The sequence below is a fragment of the Canis lupus genome, chromosome 10 (genome assembly GCF_048164855.1).
Source record: "Canis lupus baileyi chromosome 10, mCanLup2.hap1, whole genome shotgun sequence".
Classification (NCBI taxonomy): Eukaryota; Metazoa; Chordata; class Mammalia; order Carnivora; family Canidae; genus Canis; species Canis lupus.
The window spans coordinates 56,230,309-56,238,260 of NC_132847.1; the positions used below are offsets into that span (position 1 = coordinate 56,230,309).

At 46.3% G+C, this 7,952-nt stretch overlaps 1 long non-coding RNA gene across 1 annotated transcript; it reads left to right on the top strand.

Annotated features, from left to right (window-relative positions):
• The first annotated feature begins 271 nt into the window (after positions 1–271).
• LOC140640977 (uncharacterized) lies at positions 272–6,875 on the top strand. The gene is made up of 5 exons (XR_012037556.1): positions 272–430; positions 958–1,023; positions 1,472–1,578; positions 4,364–4,619; positions 4,721–6,875. It is a non-coding gene; the product is annotated as an uncharacterized lncRNA (long non-coding RNA).
• Positions 6,876–7,952: the final 1,077 nt, after the last annotated feature.

A 7,952-nucleotide genomic window follows, 5' to 3' on the forward strand; every position in this document is an offset into this window, starting at 1 on the left:
GCCAATGCTTTTCTGGGGTAAAGACTTGCTACATGGCGGAGAGAGATGGGGTGTTGTTCAATTTTCTCGTTGAGGGATCCCTGGGTGGTGCAGTGGTTTAGCGCCTGCCTTTGGCCCAGGGTGCAATCCTGGAGACCTGGGATCGAGTCCCACATCGGGCTCCCAGTGCATGGAGCCTGCTTCTCCCTCTACCTGTGTCTCTGCCTCTCTCTCTCTGTGACTATCATAAATAAATAAAAATTAAAAAAATTTTCTCTTTGAGGTTTTAATTCAATCTCTGCCTTAGGGGTGGAAAACCCCCTTCCATCCTCTCATCCCTTTCCCTTCCTCTTTTCTTGCTTGAGAGTCTTAATTGTAAAGTGAGAGAGCACCAAAGAGGCACCAGAGGCCCCGCTGTTGGAGTCTTGGAGACATCCCTCTGTTTTCTCTGGTGAGATCTCTTCCAGGGTGGCTTTTGAGGTGGGAGTCCTCTTCCTTGCCTCTGATTCTCTTTCCCAAGAATGACATCCTTGATGAAGTCCACTTTTCCCCTTAAGGAGAAGCAAGCAGTAGGGGAGAAAGAGTCCTGTTACTGCTAGTTACATGGTGACTTTGACCTTAGCTGGCCCAAACTTTTCCTTATAGAGTTTGGAGAACTGAAGTCCAGACACACGAAGAGCTTTGCTCAAGATCTCAGGGTGAGTTTGCAGCAAAGCCAAGGCTGGTCTTCCTTAGTCGCTCTCCCTTGCTAACGTGCCTTAGCCCTGCCAGCCTCAGCCAAAGCTGGGACCACCACTGGGCCTGGTCAGCAGGGGACACAGTGCAGTCCGAAGTGGAGTCTATCAATCCCAGGTCTGAGGCCTGAGAAACCTTTTTGGTCATACAGACATTCCCTTTGCAGGATTCTGTGTGCACCAAGAAAGCATTCTCTGTTTCTTCCCTTCCCAGAAATTAACTTTCTTCCCTTGTTTCCTATAGTCAGAGCAAGCACCCACCTCCATCCCCAGCATCCAGGGCTTTGAAGTGGGACCTACCAGTTCACAGGTGGGTCTACTTCACTTCAAGGAAGCTTAGTAAGCCTTCCCATGCCAATCCTTATTAAGACAGCCAAATATAAACATTAAAGAAAGAGAAAGTCCTTGAAAAAAAACCGAACCAAATCCTATAAACTGCTCATTAAAATGTGGCCCTCGGGATCCCTGGGTGGCGCAGCGGTTTAGCGCCTGCCTTTGGCCCAGGGCGTAATCCTGGAGACCTGGGATCGAATCCCACGTCGGGCCCCAGTGCATGGAGCCTGCTTCTCCCTCTGCCTATGCCTCTGCCTCTCTCTCTCTCTGACTATCATAAATAAATTAAAAAATTAAAAAAAAAATGTGGCCCTTATCACTCTAATCCCAATCTTATCACCACACTTCAGTAGAACACTTCTTTCAAGCCGGTCAGAACACTGTTTTCAGGGTCCAACATTGTACCTTTGATGTTTCTGTTTCAGGGCCCTTCTCCTCACTCTCCATGGACAAGATACTTGCACTGGATTCCACTGTCAAGCCTCTCTGACTTTGCAAGGATGAGGGACAAATAGTTGGAAGGAGGAGTGAGGTAGTGCTTCCCCCGCCCCCTGCTTGGGCTCCAGCTACCCCCTCCTTCCCCATCAAAGGATCAAAGGGAGGGATGAGTTATCACCTCAGCAGGGTGTGGTGGCCCTGGCTTCCTGGTAGGAGCCGATTTCTTAACTGATTTATTTACTTCCCTGGCCCTTTTCTCATCTTTCTGATTAATAGTTTAGTTGGGGGTTCTGGGAAATTTATATCCAATTGTTACCATAGCAACCAGCTCTCTTACACAGGATACCATAGAAAATGCATTTGGGGTCTTCTGAAGGAGTTAGGTTTACAAGGATCTCAGCATATACCAGGGCACAATGGGTAAGACAATGTTCCACCAATATGAGTAAGAATTATGAGCAAGGATATGAAGTGGTCTTGCCACACTGTAAATTGGGAAGGACAGTTTTAGTGTCTTCCTTCTCCCCTTTCCTTGTCTATCTTTTCCGGGACATCTCTCCTCCTCAGTGTTTTCCATAGGTCCCCAGAAAGTTAGTTCCCCACAGTCCAAGGGGAGGGAGTCTCAGAGAGTCTCATTTCCTTTTGGCAAAAGGAGGAGTTTGTAGCAGGGAGAACCATCTGAAGATGGAATTATGGAGCCGTGAGAGGTAATGATCTCTCCATCACTGGAAGTATGTGAATGGGAGCCCATCAGAGGGCTCTAGAGAGGACTGCATGAAAGATGGCATGAGGGGTGGTATGTATGGGATCTCTGGATCCCTCCCAGCCCTGGGATGCAGGAGGTGAACTGAGCCTCCTTGTGAACCAGTTGCACCTTCCCCCAACTAAGCAGAATGTCAGAGTTGAGGATTTTAGCTCCCTGGGTGTCTGGGGTGTCCATTGTGTCCTCATAAACTAAATGCCCAGCATAATGCCTGGCCCATGGGTGAATGAATGAATTTCTTAGGGTTTTATTAAGTGCAGTAGGCACAATCTACTGTTTGTGTTCTTTTATTATGATAATAAAAACTTGCTGTTTAAAACCTGCCCAAGGGATCCCTGGGTGGCACAGCGGTTTAGCGCCTGCCTTTGGCCCAGGGCGCTATCCTGGAGACCCGGGATAGAGTCCCAAGGCGGGCTCCCGGGGCATGGAGCCTGCTTCTCCCTCTGCCTATGTCTCTGCCTCTCTCTCTCTCTCTCTCTGTGACTATCATACATTAAAAAAAAAAATTAAAAAAAAAAAACCTGCCCAAATAACACCTTGAGCTGGAAGCAGAAAAAAATGACATTGTTTATAGAAGCCCCTCCCACATATTGGAGTGATTCCCTGAATTATAGTTGAGACTTACAAGTGTTTGTTTTTTACAACCATGTGGAGGCCATGCAGCATAGGGAAAGGCTCTCTGTGGATAAGTCCCTGATTCACCCTGTGCCTCCATTTTCTCCTTTGTGAAATGAGAGTAATAGAAATCATCAGGAATGAGCAGCTGATGGGTAGAGATTGCCTACAGTGTTGCGTCCAGAAGGATTCAGAAGTTGTTTCTGGGCTCAAAGAGTATATGGTAATAGGTTAGCAATGTCTGCCCTGGGCACCAGTCGGGACGTGGGGGCTTATGTGTTTTATATTAGTCAACCCTGGCCTAGGTGATCTTGAAGGGCCCAGATAGTTCTAGATGCCGAGACTGAAGGTCACTCCAGCCATTCTAGGTATCCTCAATCATTCTTTGCTGATTTTGGCTGAACTGTCTCACATGCTTGGGGCCTTTGCTGGGACAACTGGACTGACTCACTGCCTCATCCTCCAGTACAGCCTTGCCTGGGCTTGTTCACATGGTGGGGCCAAGGTTCCCAAGAGAGCAGTGATGGTACAAGGCCTCTTGAGGCTTAGACCTGGAAGTAGGATAATGTCACTTCTGCTACAGTCTATTGGTCAGAGCTAGTCACAGTGTCTGGAGGTGGGGAAATAGACCCCATGTTTTGGGAAGAGATGCAAAATCAACAACCACAAAACAGCATAGATACCAGAAGAGAAATAATGGGGCCATGTTTGCAAACAATCTTGCAAACATAATTCCACCTTTTTAAACAAAAACCAGAGCCTTGAGTTTATTACCCATGTGCCCCAATGAGCAAGTGGGGATGAATTCTGTTCTTTTCCACTGTCTGATTCAAGCCTATTTTTAGATGTAGTCTAATAAAATGAATTTCACACCTGGGTTACTCACCCACTAACAAACACTCTATTCTTATCAATGCCTGGGACAAACTCCTAGGCAGCCTAGATTTGTAGTTCCATTACCGCCCAGCACAATAATTGTTAATTACTTGCTTTATTTGGTTCTGTTGCATTTGCCAATAGTCAATTACCTATGTTAGGTTTTCTTGTGATCAGTGGGGCTTATCCAATATTGCAGCTCAGCTCTGTTTTTGTCTCAGAGATGTCTTTTCCAAGAGAGTTAAAGAAAACCCTTGTTCACTAGTTTATTGAATATTAGCCTTTATCTGCTTATTTCAAAGGATCCTTATTCACTGCTGCAAGCACCAAAGTGCTCAGGCTGAGCTCTTAGAATCGAACAAAAGACTAGAGATAAGCCCCCCTTTGCCTGATCTGGCTAAATCCCAGTACATGGAATAGAGGAAAGAACAAATTGTGGGGTCCTGGGGCATTTGTTTAGTTCATGCCTGAATCTCTGAAACTGCCTATCCCCTTTAATCCAGCCTCCACATTGCGGCCAAGAGACCTAACACAGAGATCTGATCACATTACCCATGTTAGAGTGCATTGATGGGCCCAGTTCTCCAGTCCTCCTACTTATGTCCTGTGTTGTATGACTTTGCAGGTGCATGCCTTTGAGTGTGGACCAGGCCATGTAACTTCTTTTGGCGAGCAGAATGAGGTAGAAACATGCCATTTCTGAGGCCTGGCCTCCAGACATGTTGTATGCCTCCCTTTGTACCCTGTGCCTCTGCCATTGCCATGATCAAGGCACACCCACGTTGGCCCCGTGGTCTCAGGAGGAAAAGAGATTTGTGGAGAGCCAAACCACTGCAGCAAAGCCCAGCCAGAACCAGCCAAACCCAGTTGACCCCAGATGGGTAAGTCATAAACACGATTTTAAACTATTGAGATTTGGGGTGGTTTGTTATGTAGCAAAAGCGGATTCATCATTTTTTTTTATTTTATTTATTTATGATAGGCACACAGTGAGAGAGAGAGAAGCAGGCTTCATGCACCGGGAGCCTGACGTGGGATTCGATCCTGGGTCTCCAGGATCGCGCCCTGGGCCAAAGGCAGGCGCTAAACCGCTGCGCCACCCAGGGATCCCCGGATTCATCATTCTTGTGTGTAATCCCAGCACTGCTGGCCTATAGCTTCAGGCATAAGGTCCGGGGAAAGCCTTCCAGCATCTGGGCCCAGCTACTCCTTCTATCTTGGTGCCTCCAGCTCTCCCTTTTCACATTACATTTCAGCAATGACCCGCAATTCTTCAGATGCATCATGCTGGCTCACATTTCTCTGCCTCTGCACCAGATGTGCCCTCTGCCTGGAATGACATTCTCCTCTCCTTTGCCCAGAAAACTCCTATTCATCTGTCAAAACCCAGCTCAGGCATTATCTTTTCCAAGAAAATTCACTGTGGTCTCCTCTCCCCTGTGGTAAATCATTCTCACGTCTGTAAAAGGTCTGGACTCATTTATATGTCCACTGTTACCATGTGACATGGTATTATGATGTGGGTTCTTTTTATTTTGTTTTTGCCCATCTTTGCTTGAGGACAAGGACAGCCTTAATTAATCAATGTATTCTATTTTTTAAAAAAGATTTTATTTATTTATTAGAGAGAGAGAGAGGGAGAGAGAGAGAGGTAGAGACACAGGCAGAGAGAGAAGCAGGCTCCATGCAGGGAGCCCAATGCAGGACTCAATCCAGATCTCCAGGATCACGCCCAGGGACTGAAGGCAGCACCAAACCGCTGGGCCACTGGGGCTGCCCCATCAGTGTATTCTTAGTATCAAGAATAGCGCCTGGTTCCAGCAATGTTTGATAACTAAATGAGGTGTTGGGTTCCTTTCTTGCTGGAGGATTTGCCCGCAATGGGAAGACATCATTTCTTCCTTTTCCCCCCTAAATTCAAATGGTGGATTTGTTTATGTTGTATCATTTCACTTAGGGTCTGATTCCGCTGTAGCCGGTGCTCAAGCACTGAGTGAACAAATGAATCCTGGGTCCTATGGGTGCCCCTGCTGGGCTATGAACCCCTCCATGGCTGAAGCTGGGTTTTCTTACCTCTATACCCGTGGTGCTGGCACCAGGTCTGTACATGGGCAGTATCAGAAAGTCCATTTTTTCAAAATATTTGTATTTCTGGAACATCTATCAAGTGCCAGGCACTGTTCTAGGTGCTGTGGATAGGCGGTGACCAGATAGACATGGGTCCCTGAGCAGGCATTTTAACTGGGGAGACAGGAGAGACAGTAAATATAGCTCGGTTAAGTAAAGTGTTCCTGCTTGTTCCTGTGGCCGGAGGAATTCACTTTGCATTTGGATGTTATGTTTGTGGGTGTCCAACTTAAAAATTAACCATTTGTCAATAGTGCTCAGGAAGCTGAGGCATCTCAAAGAGAGAATAGCTGTTCTCCAGAAGAGTGAACCCAGAGATACAACTAGAGGTCGGTGCTACACCTGACATTAGCTGGGGTACACTGTGGGTGGGCAGGGAAGTTTGGAATATGAGCCCTATTCCCAATGGCTCTAAGGCACATTGCAAGTCGCAAGTGCTGATTTGCAATCGAGCTGTTTTTCAAAGGTTGGACAACTTTATATATTGCGCTCCAGGGTGAGTGGTAACAGAAATGTATTTAATTAATGATGTGGGGGAGGCCAACCAGTAAATAAATAATTACAAAGTGTGACAAGCCCTTTATGAAGGGACCTGAGATGAAGTTGGGAGGAAGGCAGGGGCCTTGAGACTGGTAAGGGCGTTGGATTTTATTGTGGGTGCATCAGAAACCAGAGGAGAGACGACATCTGATTTGTGTTTAAAGAATATCACTTCTGCTGCCATGTGGAATACATTTTTATTTAATTGAATCAAATATTTCTGGAGAGCGTCCCAACAAATTGGCTTCTAGTTCTTGGAACCATCACCTCCCCGTGCTGAATTTCGCGACCACCTTATACAACTTAGGGCCCTAATTTTCCAAGGAGACAAACATTCAATTTCTGGTTTAGATTTGCATGAGAAAGAGACCTTAATTACTCTGATCTCTAACACCTCTGAGGAGCTGATTTGAGCTTTTCAGATGCAAAGAGTGTTAATTGGCTAAGGGCCCAGCTGAGCTTACCCCTCCACCTCCAAGTGGGTAGGGGGTGGGGATGGGGATGAGGATGGGGCTGGGAGATGGGGAAGAGAGTTGGAGAAGAGGGGGCACTTCACATTGTCAGTTTCTTGGAGGTCTGCAAAAGGCAATGGAGAGATCAACACACAGCAGTTTGCCTACTTTCTTCCCTTCAAGATCCAGCTCACCCCCACTTATTCTAGAAGCTTCCTCCAGCTCCATTTCCGCCCCAGGATCTCCCCAACTGGTTCATGGATGCCAGTGCCTCCTTGGGATCCTGGTTTCTAATTACAGACTTCCCACACTGCACTGGATAGTCTGTTAACTGGGCCACCCTTCCACCTGAAAGACAAAGACCTATCTCATGCAGCTTTGCCTCCTTGCACAGCCCAAAGTGGGCACCCAGGAAATGTGGAACAAATGAGTAATAGAACAAATAGTAATAATGATAATGTTAATTATAGAAGCTGTCACTTATATAGGGCTTCCTGTGATCCTAGGCTGTTTAGTCTCAGTTAGAAAACATTTAAATCTGTTTTCCAATTCTTGCCAGAGCAGATGCACTGCATGACTCATTACTGATAGTCATAGATTTATTTGTGGGATTATTTAATTTTTACCACCTTGTGAGGACAAGAAATCTATTTTAATCACTGCACTATCCACAGTGCCTAGCTCAGTGTCTGACATATAAAGTCTCAATAAATATTTGTTGAATGAGTGAATGCTTGCATGCGTGTCCGTGATGGGGAGTTCACTGTCTCCTGAGGAAGTGCTGCTCATTTTTTAGCAGCTTTTCCTGTTGTTCCTTTTAGTGAAGCTATATTTGTTTCCATGCAGTGTCTGTCTAGTCCTGACTCCTGGCCTCCCTCAAAGACAACTTCCCTTACTCCCCTGAGGCTGGAAGGCTATAATCTATAAATGTCTCTTTTTAATTCTCTGTGTTCTTTCCTGGGTACAGCACAGCCAGTTCCTTCCTCATAATGACCTAGCATCCACTTACTGCCTCATACTGGTCACCCTCTGTGGAACAGTCCAGATTATCTACTTCCTTCTCACAGTAAAGGCCTGATATATACGTGAAGATGG